The sequence below is a fragment of the Microtus ochrogaster genome, linkage group LG2, assembly GCF_000317375.1.
Source record: "Microtus ochrogaster isolate Prairie Vole_2 linkage group LG2, MicOch1.0, whole genome shotgun sequence".
Taxonomy (NCBI): Eukaryota; Metazoa; Chordata; class Mammalia; order Rodentia; family Cricetidae; genus Microtus; species Microtus ochrogaster.
The window spans coordinates 44,295,851-44,311,721 of record NC_022028.1 but is presented as its reverse complement, the minus strand read 5'-3'; the positions used below and the strand labels follow the sequence as shown (position 1 = coordinate 44,311,721).

Here is a 15,871-nt window from a genome sequence, read left to right as displayed (position 1 = left end):
TCTCTCTCTCTCTCTCTCTCTCTCTCTCTCTCTCTCTCTCTCTCTCTCTCTCTCTCATCTCTGGATTTACATGTCTCAGAATATTATGCAATTTAAATGGCAGGTAAGTAAACTGTGCCAGTTTGGTTGTAATCTCAAAACAAAGGCTAATGATGAAAGCTATGGAAGGAGAAACTAAATAAACACATTAATCAATATTTGACCTTATCATTTGGAGGAGGAAAGCCAAAACCAACATCATTCCTGCACTGTACACATTCTTCTTGTGCACATTCACGGTGTCCATCAGAGTGTTCTCAGACATACCCAGTCCTTGCAGGCCAGCGTCTGACAATACAAATACTTTCACAGCTCGAGTCAGTATGAGACCTGAGCTTTAGCATTTCACATCTCAAATGTTTGGAGAGAATGTCAGAGAGAATCAGCTTGTGTGACCACTGAGAGGCAAAGACATGGCTCATCTCAGTACTTTCACGTCCTTGAATGTTAAGTTTTTCCATTGTAATATAACTTTAAAATAAATAGGACTCTGTTGATATGAGGGTGAAAGTCAAATCCTATTATTTGCATATAAATTGAATTATTTTACCACTTTTTTACACTATTAAGAATAGCAAAATGATCTATGGTTCAATTTTGTTTGGTTTAAAGATGAAGGATTATTTATTCATAATTTTATACATAATTATTCTCCATTTTCTTTACTTATTTGCCCCAATATTTCTAATAACTATATATATATCCATACATGTACATATGTATATTTCTTTTTCTCACAAAATTAACACTTTAAAAGCATTGATTTTAAATACATTGATTATATTATTTAAAGATTTAAGGACTGTTATTATTGATATAATAAGTAAAAAAATAATAAAGAAAATTAAATAGTTATATTTATATGACAAAAGGTGCAATTTCTGGTTTCACATCAGTAGAATGTGCTAGACTAACAGCTATCCTGTACCTACAATAGCGTATATATTTTAGGACCTTCAGGAAGAACATAGGAACACACTTTTGTGTTTGATTACTCTATTCTAATGTAACTGAAATCTTGATAAAGACCATTTGAAGAACTTTTAAAACTCCCTTTAAAAAATAAATCAAGGAACACACACACACACACAAAAGCTTACCACAATGTAATACTACCACGCCTAAATCTTTCTAGAAAAATCCATTGATATCAGCAAGGAAACAACTTGTCCATTTACAGTGCTGCACAGGAAGAGCATGGAGGTTTGTTATGTTTTTATATAGCAAGCAGATTGCAAGATGAAAACAGAACTGTGAAGGAAAATATGAACCATGAAAAAGAGCCAGAAAAATACTATAAAAGATCCTTCCAGGTTCTCTCACATAAAGATAAAAACAAAGATAATTCATGGACCAAATAACACAGTTAAAAAGTAACTACATTTCAAAATAACCCCAACTGTACCTCCTCTCATTGTCACCACATCCAGGCCCATACCTCTGGTGGAAGCCTCCTCTTGCTCTGAGAGGCCAGGCTGGCATTCTGAAACCCAGGAAATACTGCCCCCACCCCAGCTGCACTCACCTAGTGTAACTCCTACTGCATCGCTTCTTGTCATCACCATATCCCTGCTCACACCTCTGGAGGAAGCCTTACACTCTGTCATAGCCCAGGCCAGAGTCCTAATCTCCAGAGGTCAGACCAGCATCTTGAACCCCAAAGACCAGGCCAACTTCCTGAAAACCAGGCAGAAGCATCCTACCCCACCAAAAGCCAGGCCAGCAAATGAACACCCTAGTCCTCATCCTGGGTTGCCTTCTCCAGCCTTAACAAGGCAAGATGTTTAGTCTTATTACAACTTGGTATACAATGTTTTGTTGATATCCATAGGAGGCCTGTCCTTTTCTGAGTAGAAATAGAGGAGTGTATGTGTGTGTGTGTGGGGGGGGGAGACAGAGAGGAAGTGGGGGTAAAAACTGGGAGGAGAGGAAGGAGGGGAAAGTATGGTTGGAATGTAATAAAATAAAGAAAGGAAGGAAGGAAGGGAGAGGGGGAGGAGTCAAGGAAGAAAAAGTAACAGACACTAACATGAGCATCTTCTATGTTCATGTTTGTCTTATATGTCATATTAACATGAATATCTTGTTCTTTCTCAAGGTACATTTGGCACCTCATTATTCCACACAAACCAATATACGATAAGGTTTCAGGGGGAAAAATAAAATAAAACAAGAATTTTCCCTTCAGGTGAAGCAGCTTGTATGGACCATAGGAAGAGCTCAACAAATGACAGAATGCTATTGGTATAATGTGAGTTTGCGTGTGTTTTCCTCCTGGCCACTTCAGCTGTGCATCTCTTATTACAGAGTTGGAAGTGTCACAATCACACACTTCCAACCCTTTGCAGGCTGGAGGGAGATGAATCGCTTTGTGTAAACACAGTCAGCAAATGAACACAGACATACCCCAAAGCAACATCCTCTCTCCTTTGCTTTCTCCCCTCTAGTTAAGTTTAATGTGAAATTAGGCTCAAAATTGCAGTTCAATGATACACATTATGTGGCTCTGTCTTTGATATCATAATTACCAGACAGGTCACTGCTGTGAGCACTGAATGGGAGTGATAACATTGCTGTCAATGACAGAGTCAACAAGAATAGCAGCCCAGTATCTGTCCCTTCACAACAGGAGACTGTGCTCATATTTCATATTTTTAATGGATCAGTGTTTTTCATCATTGACACAACTTCCTTAAGCTGTGTGATTTTTTTTAAAACCAAGGAAATTAAGAATTTTGTCAGTAAAGTATTATTTGACTTAAGAAAAGCATCAAACTCGTGTTTCTAGATTTCTACTCTGGAGAGCTATTGGAAAATTTGGGTTACTTGTGGCAGCCACCCATTGGCCTTGAGATGACATAATTATAGTATCTGTAACTTCTTTGTTCTCTTTTAAATGTCCAATCAACTTCGAAGCTGGAGAAAGAGGTTCTCGGGTTAAGAACATATATTTACTTGCAAGGGACTGAACACCAGTTCCAAGTGTCCTTATGAAGTTGCAGGTGAGAGTATGTATCTCCAGTGCCTGGACATCAAACACCCTTTTCTGGCCCCTAAAGGAACCTTCATGCATTTACACAGCCACATAACTAAAAAGTAAACGAATCTTTAGAGGAATTTAATTGTGTTGATTTAAAGCCATGATGTACTTTGCTTCACATGCACTAGTTTGGAATGTCAGACTGTTAGCAATACCCAGATCCTGTGCAAGAAAACAAAGTGTGTAGGGACAGAGCTAACCATGAGCATTTCCCATTGGCAAGGAGTTTCATAGCAGTTATGAACCCAATGCAGTTCTGCTGAATTCTAAATCTGATAGGCACAGTCACTGAATTTGGCCACGCCAGTTGGATGGTCTCATCTCTTCTATGAGATAAATTGTGTTTGATAGTTTGAGGGCACACTGCCAGCTTCTCCACTTAATCTCCAGATGGATCTCCTTGATGTTGCTGAGCATCTTGTCAGGTTCTTATTTTCCTCCCATACCTGCCTTGGTTAAGTGTTTCTTCAGTTCTTTCTAGAAAATCACAGGCTCAATTTATCATTGCCTCTTAAGAGATCGCTCATACACTTTCAATCCTTATGATGTGGAAATAATACCACCCATATTCTTGTCTGATTTGAATAATTTTTACATTTTTATTTATTAGTTTTATTATGCTTAATGAAAATATTATGACATTACTTCACCCCTTACCTTTTCTCCTTCCAGAGACTCCTGTATTCCCTTCTCTTCAATGCCTCCCATTCTCCCAACTCTTAAGTTGATAGCCTCATTTTCTTTGATTATTATACTGATTCAAATCCTTTTAATTGCATCATGAGTTACAATTCCAACACGGTCTGTCTTGTTAAATGTTCCATGAGATGGTTTTACAAGCTGTGTTACTGGTGGTGATTTACTTCATGGAGCTCTCTCTCTATACATCAGCATAAACCTATATTGGAAAAATATTCCAGTTATGTGTACCATGCACCAGTGATCTTCCTCATTGAAGAATTGATGAGTCTCAAAATTTGATACCTCCTATATTTTTACTATTACAACAGTTAATTGTCAGTAAAATCAAATTGGAGGGTAATGATCCCTGAGGTGGACAGATGTCCGTGCAGCAACAGTTATCCTGCCCAGGTCCAACTGTGCTTCTTACACAGAGGACAAAACATGCTTATTGTGCAGGACTTTTAGGAGGGTAGGTATCCAAGCTGGGATTTATATTGCTGTGAACCATCATTACCCAAAACAGTGTGGAAGGGAAGAAAGAAGTTATACATTTTCACCAACAGAAACCAGGGCAAGAGCTCAAGGAACCTGGAGGCAGGAACTGAAACAGAGGCCATGGAGGATGGCTGCTTTCTGGATTGCTCCTCAGGACTTGCTGGGCAACGTTACATTATACAGCCCAGGATTATCTATCATGGCCGGGACCACCCATAATAGTATGAGTCAGTTTCACACATCAACCAGAAATCGAGAAAATTTCCCACAGACATGTGCTTAGCCAATCTGAGGGAGGAAATTTCTCAACTGTGACTTTTCTCAGGAATACCTAGGTTGTGTCCAGTTGAGAAAAACTCAGCAGCACAGTGGTTAATCTAATAAGTGAGCAAGAACCCACCATATAATACTTACACCCAGGTTACCTTTAATATAGTGACCACCAACTATCATCAAATTTTAAAATGGTTCATTATCTATCATCATGAAGAGCCATAGAAACTTGTGCTGAAAATTCTAGGAAGCAAGTGAAACAAATGTAGATTAGTTAATGCTTCAACATATTGAATTCACTGAGTGAATACTTGCAAGTTTCTTAAAGATTTTATTTATTTAATATTTGCATGTGTGTGCCTGGGTGTATGTTTGTGCACCATGCCCATGCAGATGTCCACAGAGGCCAGAAGACAGCATTGCAACCCCAGGTTACAAGTAGTTGGTAGTTACAAGTGGTTGTGAGCCACCTGGGGTGGGTAGTCGGAATGGAATCCAGATCCTTGGCAGAATCAGTGAGTGCTCTTAATCATTGAGCCTTTCTCTCCATCCACCTATTGTTATTTAAGTTAGAAAATGATCATCAATAAATTTCTGCTTACTAAGAAGATGAGCATCCCAAAGTTTCAAGGCACATCCAGAAGGGTGAGCACATTTGAACTCCAGGTCCAAAGCATTCAGCATCTTAAAGGGAGGGTCGTCGTGCAAATGTCATACAGCTTTTAAGTCTTTACCTTATTAAATGACTGATTAAAATGGAAATGTTTCTTTTCTAAAACTATTTTTTTACACAGAATCAAAGAAAAGCCCATATATTCAACACTACACTCAGCATTGAAGTCAGACCCCAGGCTTGGCAGTAAGAGCTCACTTTGAAAATTTAAATATTAATTATAATTAATCTATTTTAGTGAAGAATTTCAAAATTATAACTTCATTGCCTAAGGGCAAATAAGCTTGAAACATGATACAAGCTTTAAATGAATACAAGAGATAAACCATTTCACCACTAAACACATTTAAACAGTGTGGCAAAAGTAGCACACCAGAAATATTCAAGAACTATAAGGTGCATTACTGTGCAAAGTATCCAGGTAGGCAGCTAAAATCAAAATAGTAGCAAAGCACACATGTTAAATAAAATATAAAATTCAATAAGTTTTTATAATAATGCAAGCTCTCCAAATGACAACAGATAATGTTGGTTTGATATATATGTTCTATATATATGTATTCATAAATGTATTATATACATACATGTATTAATAGTCTCTGAAGTTTTAAACTTTAATTTTGGCAACAAGTTAGTGGGATCTAATTGTAAGAATATGTGCCTTCATAACAGATAGTATTTTCGGAGAGGAAACATAGGAGAATTCAAAGTCCCAGGAAATGGCATTGGAAGGGTGTGCACAGCATACAGTAAACAAAAGACTGCACACCACATTGTCCAGAAATAAAAAGAAAGGGGAAGAGAACAAAGCAGCAAACAAAGAAAAAAAAAACATTGCTCTAGGAAGAAATGGATCTAGAACATTCCTCCTGTAGATGAGGGAAATATAAAGGGAAAGGTTACAAGTTGAGAATGAAAACAAAAGTTAATTATAAAAGAATAGTTCGCTCATTTAAAAATCATGTTTTAAAAATTGAATTTTCAGCCAGGCGGTGGTGGCGCATGCCTTTAATTCCAGCACTCGGGAGGCAGAGGCAGGCGGATCTCTGTGAGTTCGAGACCAGCCTGGTCTACAAGAGCTAGTTCCAGGACAGGCTCCAAAACCACAGAGAAACCCTGTCTCGAAAAACCAAAAAAAAAAAAAAAAAATTGAATTTTCAAAGAAACTCAATGAGTAGTGTTATGAAAGCCATCTCCTCCTGAAATTTTAAATGTTAATGGAAAATAAACACAAAAGGTAGGAAGGGAAAAGTCATTTAAATTAGACCAGTTCCAAAAAGTCTACATCATTAAACCCTGGAGTACATCAGCCAGGCATCCGCAGCGATGCAGGGGGTCAGTGGAGCCTATGTGGGACTGACCTAGGCACTCTGCATATGTGACGGTTGTGTGGCTTGGCCTTCTTGTGGGACTCCTAAAAGTAGGAGCAAGGAATGTCTCGGACTCTTATACTGGCTCTTGGGACCCTATTCCTCATGATGCGTTGCCTTACCCAGTCTTAACACAAGGGGAGGTTTTGATTTCTTACTGCAACTACATATGCCGAGTTTTGTTGATAGTTATGGAGGTCTACTTCTCTGAATAGAGTTGGAGGAGGAGCAGATGGGGGGATGGAGAGGAGGTAGGGGGAGGCACAGGGAGAGGAGGAGGGAGAAGAAACTGCCCCTGAGATGTAAAATAAATAAATATTTTTAAAAAAATCTCATTCTAAGAAATACATTACATGCAATTACCCTAAAAAAGTATTGACTGGACATAGACATGGAAAATAAAGCACATTTTTCCTAAGTCATCCATATGAAGACAGAAAAGTACCGAAATATCATAAAAAATTAGAAATTGTGTCATAACATACAATAAGAGAAAAAATTTAACAGCCACTGATTATAATAGAATCAACTAATTATTTCATCTTGCAGTGAAGCCTTTTAACTATAATGCAATTATCATTGACTCATCATTTGAGGGAAACAACTACACCTTGATTCTCTCCTAGTATTCAGAGTAATGACTTAAGACATTCAGTGACTTGAATTTGAGCCATGAAAATCGACTCTGCGTATGCATGTGTGTGTAAGAGACAGAGAAAGCATGCATGCATGCATTTCTGTTTGAAGGCACAAAATATTAATAGAAATAAAGTTAATTAATAAAGATTATGATTAAGGATTAAGCTGGACTAACATGTTATACATTTTAGTAGGCGGTATTCCTTTTATTATATAAAAAGATAGGTAAACATCTCAAAAGTATAAAATGCAATAATCCACATTTAAAATACCAAAATATGATAGTAAGACATAGAGATATCAAGAGTCTTATATGTAACTTCCAATATGGGATTTCATGGAGAAACAAAGTGTTTGCAAAGCATACGTTGGTGTTTCAGTTGTTGCCTGTCACAGACTAACTTCTTCTGACATCCCTATATTTTGATCCAGGAAAACACTTGTATCACACCAAATGCCTTAGCTTACCATACATACAGTATCCCTCTAGTATAACATGGCTTTGGCAGCTACCTCAGAGGAGCATGTAGCATTCACATTTGGATTAGGTGTGTTTTTGTGTTTCTTTTACAGAGATATGGTTGCTCTTTCCCCAAAGTTGACATACCAGCAAGAGAGGTATGCTAACACAACACATTGATAACAGAAAGTAAAGAACCATCACAAAGTAGGTATTGATAAGAAATTCATAACAGTGGGGCATTATGGGACTTATATGACAAGGGTAGGAGAGATTTCAGGTGGCTGTGCTGTCTTGAGGAGAAGGCTTCACATGGCAGATCCCTTCCAAGCCTTACTTGATGGATGGTTAATGTAGATAGATCTGAACACAGAAGTAGACTTTATGAACACAGTAAGTGAAGGGTCATATTGGCGAGCCAGACTCAAGGGTAAAGATATAACAAAACATAAATTAAAATACTAAATCAAGAGGAATTTTAGATTGACCTGAAGGAAAAGGAAAAAAAAAACAAAACAAAATATTCTGCAATTTACATAACTGCCCCTAAATCATTTGTGTTGCAGAACATAATAAAAACAATGATTTAGTGAGCTTATTTTATGTGTTAAAACCCAGATAAGGAATGGACAACTAGAAACAAAATTCCATAGAGAAAATAAGAAAATCACACCTAAATGAGGGCAGACTATAATAAATAATAACAAATAATTGTAGGGATAAGTCCCAACCCTGAGGGGGCGTGTTCGCCTCAGGCTAATGTTTGCCTATAAATTTGGCAAGCGTGCTCCCAGCCGCTGCTTCTGCTTTCCTGGTCTCCGCGGGAACGGTGGTTCTGTAAGTCTATTTCTCCATTAAAGCTATATATATTTTTTTACAATCTGTCTGCATTTGTTTACGCTGTTACAAATAATAAATAAATAATAGTGAGATACTATTTAAAAATTTCACAGAAATTAAAACAGCCAGCACAGGAAGCTTTGGAGTATGGCTAATGTCCTTTGGGCTTGTTGGTAAGAAGTAAAAAAATTTGGGTATTCTGAAAAGTTCTGAAAGTCTCTCTTACAGGCACTGATTAAAAGAACAGAATACCAAATGCAACCAAGAGATTTCTTTTGTATTTACTGGCTACTGAGAATGCTAGGCATTTTCTTGTCTCAATCACTCTCAAGCTATCTTGCAACGGCTTATCTATACATATTCATCACCTTGACAGCAGAATCACGAATAAATATGCAGATAAGAAAACTGAATTGCATCCCTTTATCTTTTAAATATGGGACATACATAAAAATAGATACAGGAGGGCCGATTATTAGAAGGAACAGTAAAAGTAGGCAGAGGCCTTTCTATTCTGTCCTGATAAGGTAGAGCAAAGGCAGAGACTGAGTCCTAGGCTTGTGTGTGTGTTCACATTCTTCTCCTAAAGTCTGTACTCAGTGCTGAGCATTCAGAAATCATAGGTTTATTCCCTCTGTAGTCCTTCAATACACATCTGTGGTTTTCCCAATTCACTACCATCATTCTGGCCAGGGGAATTGGCAAGCATTTGCGTACACAGCTGGAAGATTATAAAGGTTGGGCAGTGAGCCCTGGGCAGACTGTCAAGTGATCTTCTTTTGATACTCTGGCAATGACCTAAAAGGCTGGGGACAAGTTCAACATCTGAGTGACCTCACCACTGGCATATTTTTTTTTTTTTATAAATGATGACCTGAAATGAATAGGCATTCCTCTATGTATTCCTTTCATGCTCAGGAATTATTGGTTACCTTCTGTTTTATAGTTCTTTTGTGTATGTGTATGTGTTTTAATTTAATTTTGTTCTTTTTTGTCATTCATTAACTCAAGGATAGAGAGAATATTTAGCTTCTATTATTTTGAAGGAAATATCACAAGAAATTAAAGTAACTTAGTCGAGTGTTTTTTAAATTATACCTATTTACTTTGTAAAACCATATGTAGCATTGCTGATGGATAAACCCCAAGACAGATAAGAACACAGAACATTATTTTTAAAATAACAAAACAACAGCACGAAGGAGTTTTTTTTCCCCTTAACTCCGAAGTTAGCTTTCTATACTTATTTGGGATGTAATAGTAAAGCATTCACATCTAATTTTATACCCCCTCCAAATCCACAGGCAAACACAAAAGAAACAGCTGAGAACCCAAAACTTGAAAAGATTCCAAATTCTCCTGCCCAGATGTCTACTTCTTTGAAAGTTCTAATGCAAACTAACTCAAAAAAGCATGACTGAAATACCGAGCTCCAATGCTCCTTCCTTGATTTACTTAGCGTAAGAAGCAATCAGCTTCCCATGCAAAAGGGAAGCTCCACTGCAAGGATCCAATCTCATTTATACCAAAACCCATCACTTCAGGAAGACCTATTCCGAGCCTTCCTCTCTTTTAGTGCTTCTGAATACTAAGACCTGAAGCGTGGCATTTTGGACCTGCTCTTTCTCTTTCTTCCCTTTATACAAGCGCTCAAGCAGAAACCTGAGAGAACTGTGTTGGAATGAGTCTCTTCGGATATGGAAGAAAGCACAGATGAGCAGATGCATGCAGTAAAATGCTTCATCTTAAAGCTTTTCTAACTATGATGTATGGAAATATACAACAACTATATCATTAGCATATAGTCAGGGAATATCCAAATTCATTTTGTAAAGGTCAATATTTTTCCAATTTAGGTAAAAGTTAAACATTGAGAATTAAGACCTTTAAAGATAGAAGAGACATATTTTTAAACTCCACACACAAAGCACCATGATTTTGGACTGATTTTTTTAATAGCATTGTGAAATTCATAAGGTGGCTTATTTCTTTTCTTTTTGAATAAATGTAGATAGACACATAAATACTAGGTAAATGCATCCATGATAGAGAAATTATAGGCAGATGATAGACGTGTAGATAATAGATGTTTTAAGATAAATAATATTGTTGGAGGAATAGATTTTACATAGAGACAATGATAAATGATGGATAAATAGATACATGATTGATAGATGATAGAGATGTAATAGAGGAATGATATACACAAGATAATTAAACGATGAATGATATATAAATAGAAAGATGATACTCAAATGACAGGTGAATGGATACACAGATAGATCATAAATACATAGATGATTATTGATGATGATAAATGATATTCAGCTAGTAGATAACAAATAGATTGATGATCAATCAACCCCTACATCACAATTGATATATGACATTTCCCTAGAAAGTCATTGTTGTAAGCATTTAACTTTTCTTCACAAAGTTTATATCGAGAAGAACAACAGAAGCACACACAGATCTTAACTGTGTTTTCAGTGTTATAATCGGAGAACAATCACCAATATTTGACAGAATACAAAAGACAGATATGATGACTTTACCTTGTTCGTAGAGCTTGAAGGGTGCATTCAGAGCATGGCAGTGCAAGTTCCTGTAAACAAAAGAAACCACTAAGTTCAAGATGTTTGCAAACGCGAAAAATATAAAATAATAGGAAATTAATTGCTGACTCTTAAATATTTCTTTATAAATTCCGGGGCTGTTATTGTTTTTTTTTTCTCTACAAGTTATCGGATACAAAACTCAGTGTGTGTGTATGTATTTGAGAGAGAGAGAAAGATAGACATACATAGGGACACACAGACACACACACACACAGATTGAATGGTATTGCATATGTTTAAATGGCATATTCACTTAGTTTTGTTATCAGTTGCTTATAGGTCCAGGAACTGATTCTATTTGAAATTTGAAGACCTTAAAATTTTACAGAAAGCTTGGAAATGATGGACCATGGTTAGATTTGTTGAACTAGATATTTTATTAGAATAAGCAATATGGATATCTGAGTAATATATTAGCCATACCCGAGTAATAAAGTGACATTCAGAAAAAAGTATGTATTTGTACAAATTCACACAGTATAGTTTGTTAAAAAGTATAAGGGTGATGTTTTTCAGACTGCTATCATTTTGAAAAAGGTAGAAATACTTTTTGAGTCAAATAAATGATTTGTTGATTATATTATGTTAATTTCATTATTTTCATTATTTCATATATTTTTAGTTATACGTATGTGCACATGAGTGCAGGGGCCAGAGACATCACATCTGCTGGAGCTGGAGTTACAAGCAGTTGTGAGATGCTTGAGTTGGGTGCTGGGAACCTCGCTCATGCTCTCTCCACGAGTAGCACCTGCTCTTAACCACTGAGCTACTTCTCCACCCTCTGATTTCAAATATTCATAAACATAATATTTGCTTCTTTGCTTTTGAAACAAGACAGGTGAGCTAATATTGTTAAGAGGTCAACTTTCCAGCATCCGTCCTGCACATTCTGTGCTTTTGACAGTTATTTCAGCGTCATGCTCCATCTCTCATTTACCATCAACATGTCTGTATGACCCTCCATTTATACAGAACAAATTGTGCTCAATGTTCATTCGCACCGTATACCTAATTACAGCTTCAGTAGAATCATGGCTTTTGAAAAAGAATATAAAAATGAGTTTAAACAGTTAGGTCCGGGTCAATTTGCAGATGTTAATGCGAAAGCAAAGTCACTAGTGCTGAAGTGAGAAGAGATGCAGCCAGTTCATCACAGAGGTAGAAGGGTGTGTGGGGACTGAGCCTGTGTTTGGGGACAGAAGAGGATCTTCTGAAGGTCATGTAGCACATTTAGCACAAGACATGGATGGGTTCTGTCATTGAAAGTACCGTTGCCATTCAAGAAATTATTCCATGGGAGAAAGTCAGCCAGTCAAGCTTCAACAAATAGTCTGCTTGCGAGCTCATAATACTTGTGGAATGACCTGAATCTAAAGTGGAAGAGAGCTGTATCCTGACACATTGAAATGATGCTAAATTCTGATGCACAAGTCATTTCCCTTAAGATATTTGAATTTTTATACACTTATTGCTCTACACAATTTTTACTCATTACAAGAATACACAACAAATGTTCATCTGTGATCCATTGGAGTTTGATTTCCTCCTTAACTATCAACGGTGACAAGAATGGACTCCTAATTTCACACATTCACCATGGGAGAGGTGGTAGTTATACTTCATGATTAAAAACACGTTTTGGAGATAATTTTCTGTCACTGGGTTCAACATGAACTTGAACTCATCTTGGCTCTGCCTTTAAAGGGTTGGAATTGCAGTTGTATACCCAACTAGGTCACAATTAAAAATGATTTATTAGCCTTCTATTTGTACTTTTGTAGAGCTTTAAACCAAAAAAAATTGCCACACCTTCCAGCTATATATTTAATTAAAATACACAAATTTTATAAATTCTTAAAAATTTCAAGACAAGATTCTTTTATTGATACTTTGAAAATTTCATACATTCTATGCTTATCATATTCAGCACTCTGTCATCTCCTCCAAGATCCAGCTCCCATGCTCAGCCCACCCAACTTTGAGTTGAGTTCTCATAAATCCATTGAGTTCCATTACTGTTGCCCATATACTCTTCAGTGTGTACATTCACTAGATAATGTAACCTAGCAGAGGCCAACCCTTTAAAGAAAGCTAACTTTCCTTCTGCTGACAGGCTCCTCAATGAGGGGTGGTACACCATGACCTCCATGCTGGGATTTCATCTCGCTTGAGCCTGAGAAGGTCTTGTGCATACTGTCATAGCCCCCGTCACTATATTTGTACAACTATGTTGTTGAGTCTAGAAAACAGAGAACTTGTCATCTTCCGCTCTGGGCCTTACAAACTTTCTTCTTCCTCTTTACTTTTAACCCTGACCTAGGGAGAAGAGTGTGTGACAAAGATGCTTTTTTTACAAGAGGGGACAAAAATTATATATATATATGTATATATATCCTTTGTTAGGGCATATAGAATATATTGGTAAATAAATTTTTAAAGCTTGTACATGTAGGATAACATCTAGTGTCAAGAAATAAAAAGTATAAAATGAACACATATAAGTGATATATACTATTAGGGAGTGACAGATTTCCACAAGAAAAATGACAGTGGTGGAAAAAATTGAGGTGGAAGGAACTTGAGATACTGAATGGGCAGAGACATAAACATTTTAGCTTTTAAGGAAGGACACTGACTAAATTAGTGATGTAAATTAAACTTATTGCAATTCTCCAAGGACCAAGGTGGTTATATCCTACACCAAAAATATTTGACAATTTGCACTTCATTGATTTCTTCTGTGTCACCTTTGACATTAAAACATTGCTACTTCTTCTAAAACCACAAATGAATTAGAAGAATAGGTCCTGATTTGTTTTTAGCAATGATTCACAGATAGCAACAGAGAGAATCATGGTACGTATTTAGTATCAATTTCAATATTTTATATGATGTGGAGCATATCCTAAAGTTTAATTCAATTAAAAATTAAATCAAATTAACCTAAAGACATTGTACCTCACTCCCAATATGATAAAGATTTTTCAAATACATTTCAATATCATGAAAATGAAATTAACCTACCTGACTTTCATCATGTAATTAAGGAATTAAGAACATCCAAGTCATCACATAACTCTCCAGTTGATTGAGAAATTATGAAAATATTTACCTGAATTTGTTATCTACTGCTGGATCATTGCGCCTTTGACTCTATAAACCCAGTGGTGAATTGCATAGCAAGGTTAGCATTCTGTGAGCACTGACATTGTAGATGGGGTCTACTTGTGGTATTTAAGTACACAGCCTAAGTAATCGACACCCAATCTATGAAATTTCTCTACTGTCCTACTGCTTCCTCCTCAAAGAAGCAAGACCTAAGGTGAATCTCAGGCGAATGCCTTCATCTCCAGTTGAGCTGGTGTGGGAGGGTATAGCAATCAGCAGAGGAACAGGGGAAGCGGAGCAAGAGTCCCAGACTGCGTGCATCTCCTCCTGACCCTGATGGGATGAGGATAAAGGCGGGCCACAGCAGTCTTCTGAGATCAGATGCTGGCCTCCTTTGGGATTGTTTCCCCATGTTTATAAGCTTTGTACACTGATTAGGAAAGAAGCCTCAAATCTAAGTCAGACTCCTCCTTTCAAAAGCATCCCATGCTCTCTCAGGGTGAGAAGGATCCTCTTGTCTGAATCTGGGCGCTTGACATGTCAGAGAGAACTGTCAACTTCTATCTGTGAGACACTGAGGCCCCCCACTAGAACTGTGGTGGCTCAATAGAGACTGATATTCATCATGTGTCCTGTAGAAGGATAGTAGAGGGTGTTAGCCCCAAGACTTGGGAGTCCTGGATCCTTCCTCTGTGCTCAGGCCGTGGCCCACTGTCACTTGCTGATTCAAAATTTTGGCCTAGTGAAGGCAGGATACAAACACTAGTTTGACCCACAAGCAAATATTTTCATCACTTACTATCAGAATTTTCTGGAATAAATTGCCGAAAACATACTTATAAAATAATTAACATTAAAAGGAATTAGTTTTCTCTCATCAGTCATGATTTCATAATGACATGTGTGAAAATCTTCATATAATTACTAATAACATTTACCAAATGTTCCTGGTAATAAAATCTAATTTCAAAATTTTTAGTCATAATAGTAAATATTCTCCATCCAGTTGTTAGAATCATAGTCACACAGTCAACTGATGATGGTTCAATATAATGAAAGCAAGTTACTAAAAACTTCTTCTGTCAACTATAGCATAGTAATTAGTTATGCCTCCTAACTTGGTACTGAGTGACAAAACTTAATTCGTCTCAAATAGTTCATAATTTCATTAAGCATAAAAGAGGTGAATGTACATGTGGGTTTTTTGTTCACATATTTCCTAAACTCCCATGGGCTGTCCACCCTGACAATTAATAATCAAAGCAATACCCCACATATTTACCACAGGCCAATTGTGTAGAGCATGCCTCAATTAGAATTCCCTCTTCACAGGTTTGTCTACACTAGGGTTGAGCTGACAACAACCACCCAACACGCAGTGAAAGCAGAGCACCTTACCTATCGTGGTTACCTTCTGTTTTGGATGTATAAGGTCTCTGAATATCTGTGCTTTGTCTAATGTGTCTAGATATTTATTATCAGAATAACAAGGAGAGATCATGGGTTTTAAGACCACCTACACATGTGAGTGTGAAGCATTTTCCACTGAGTAAGTGATGTTGGGAATGTTGCTCCATTTGCTTAAGTTACAGCTTCTTTTGTTCATGTTCATATTGGGGAACTTGCATT

The 15,871-nt window shown here is 37.0% G+C and overlaps 1 protein-coding gene across 1 annotated transcript in view; it reads right to left on the bottom strand.

Annotated features, from left to right (window-relative positions):
* The window catches only part of Pcdh15 (protocadherin related 15), a 1,155,509-nt gene that overhangs the window by 656,418 nt on the left and 483,220 nt on the right, over positions 1 to 15,871 (bottom strand). Inside the window, exon 3 of the mRNA XM_026785470.1 lies at positions 11,069 to 11,118. The gene's annotated coding sequence lies outside the window, so the exon portion shown is untranslated. The remainder of the gene's footprint in view (positions 1 to 11,068; positions 11,119 to 15,871) is intronic.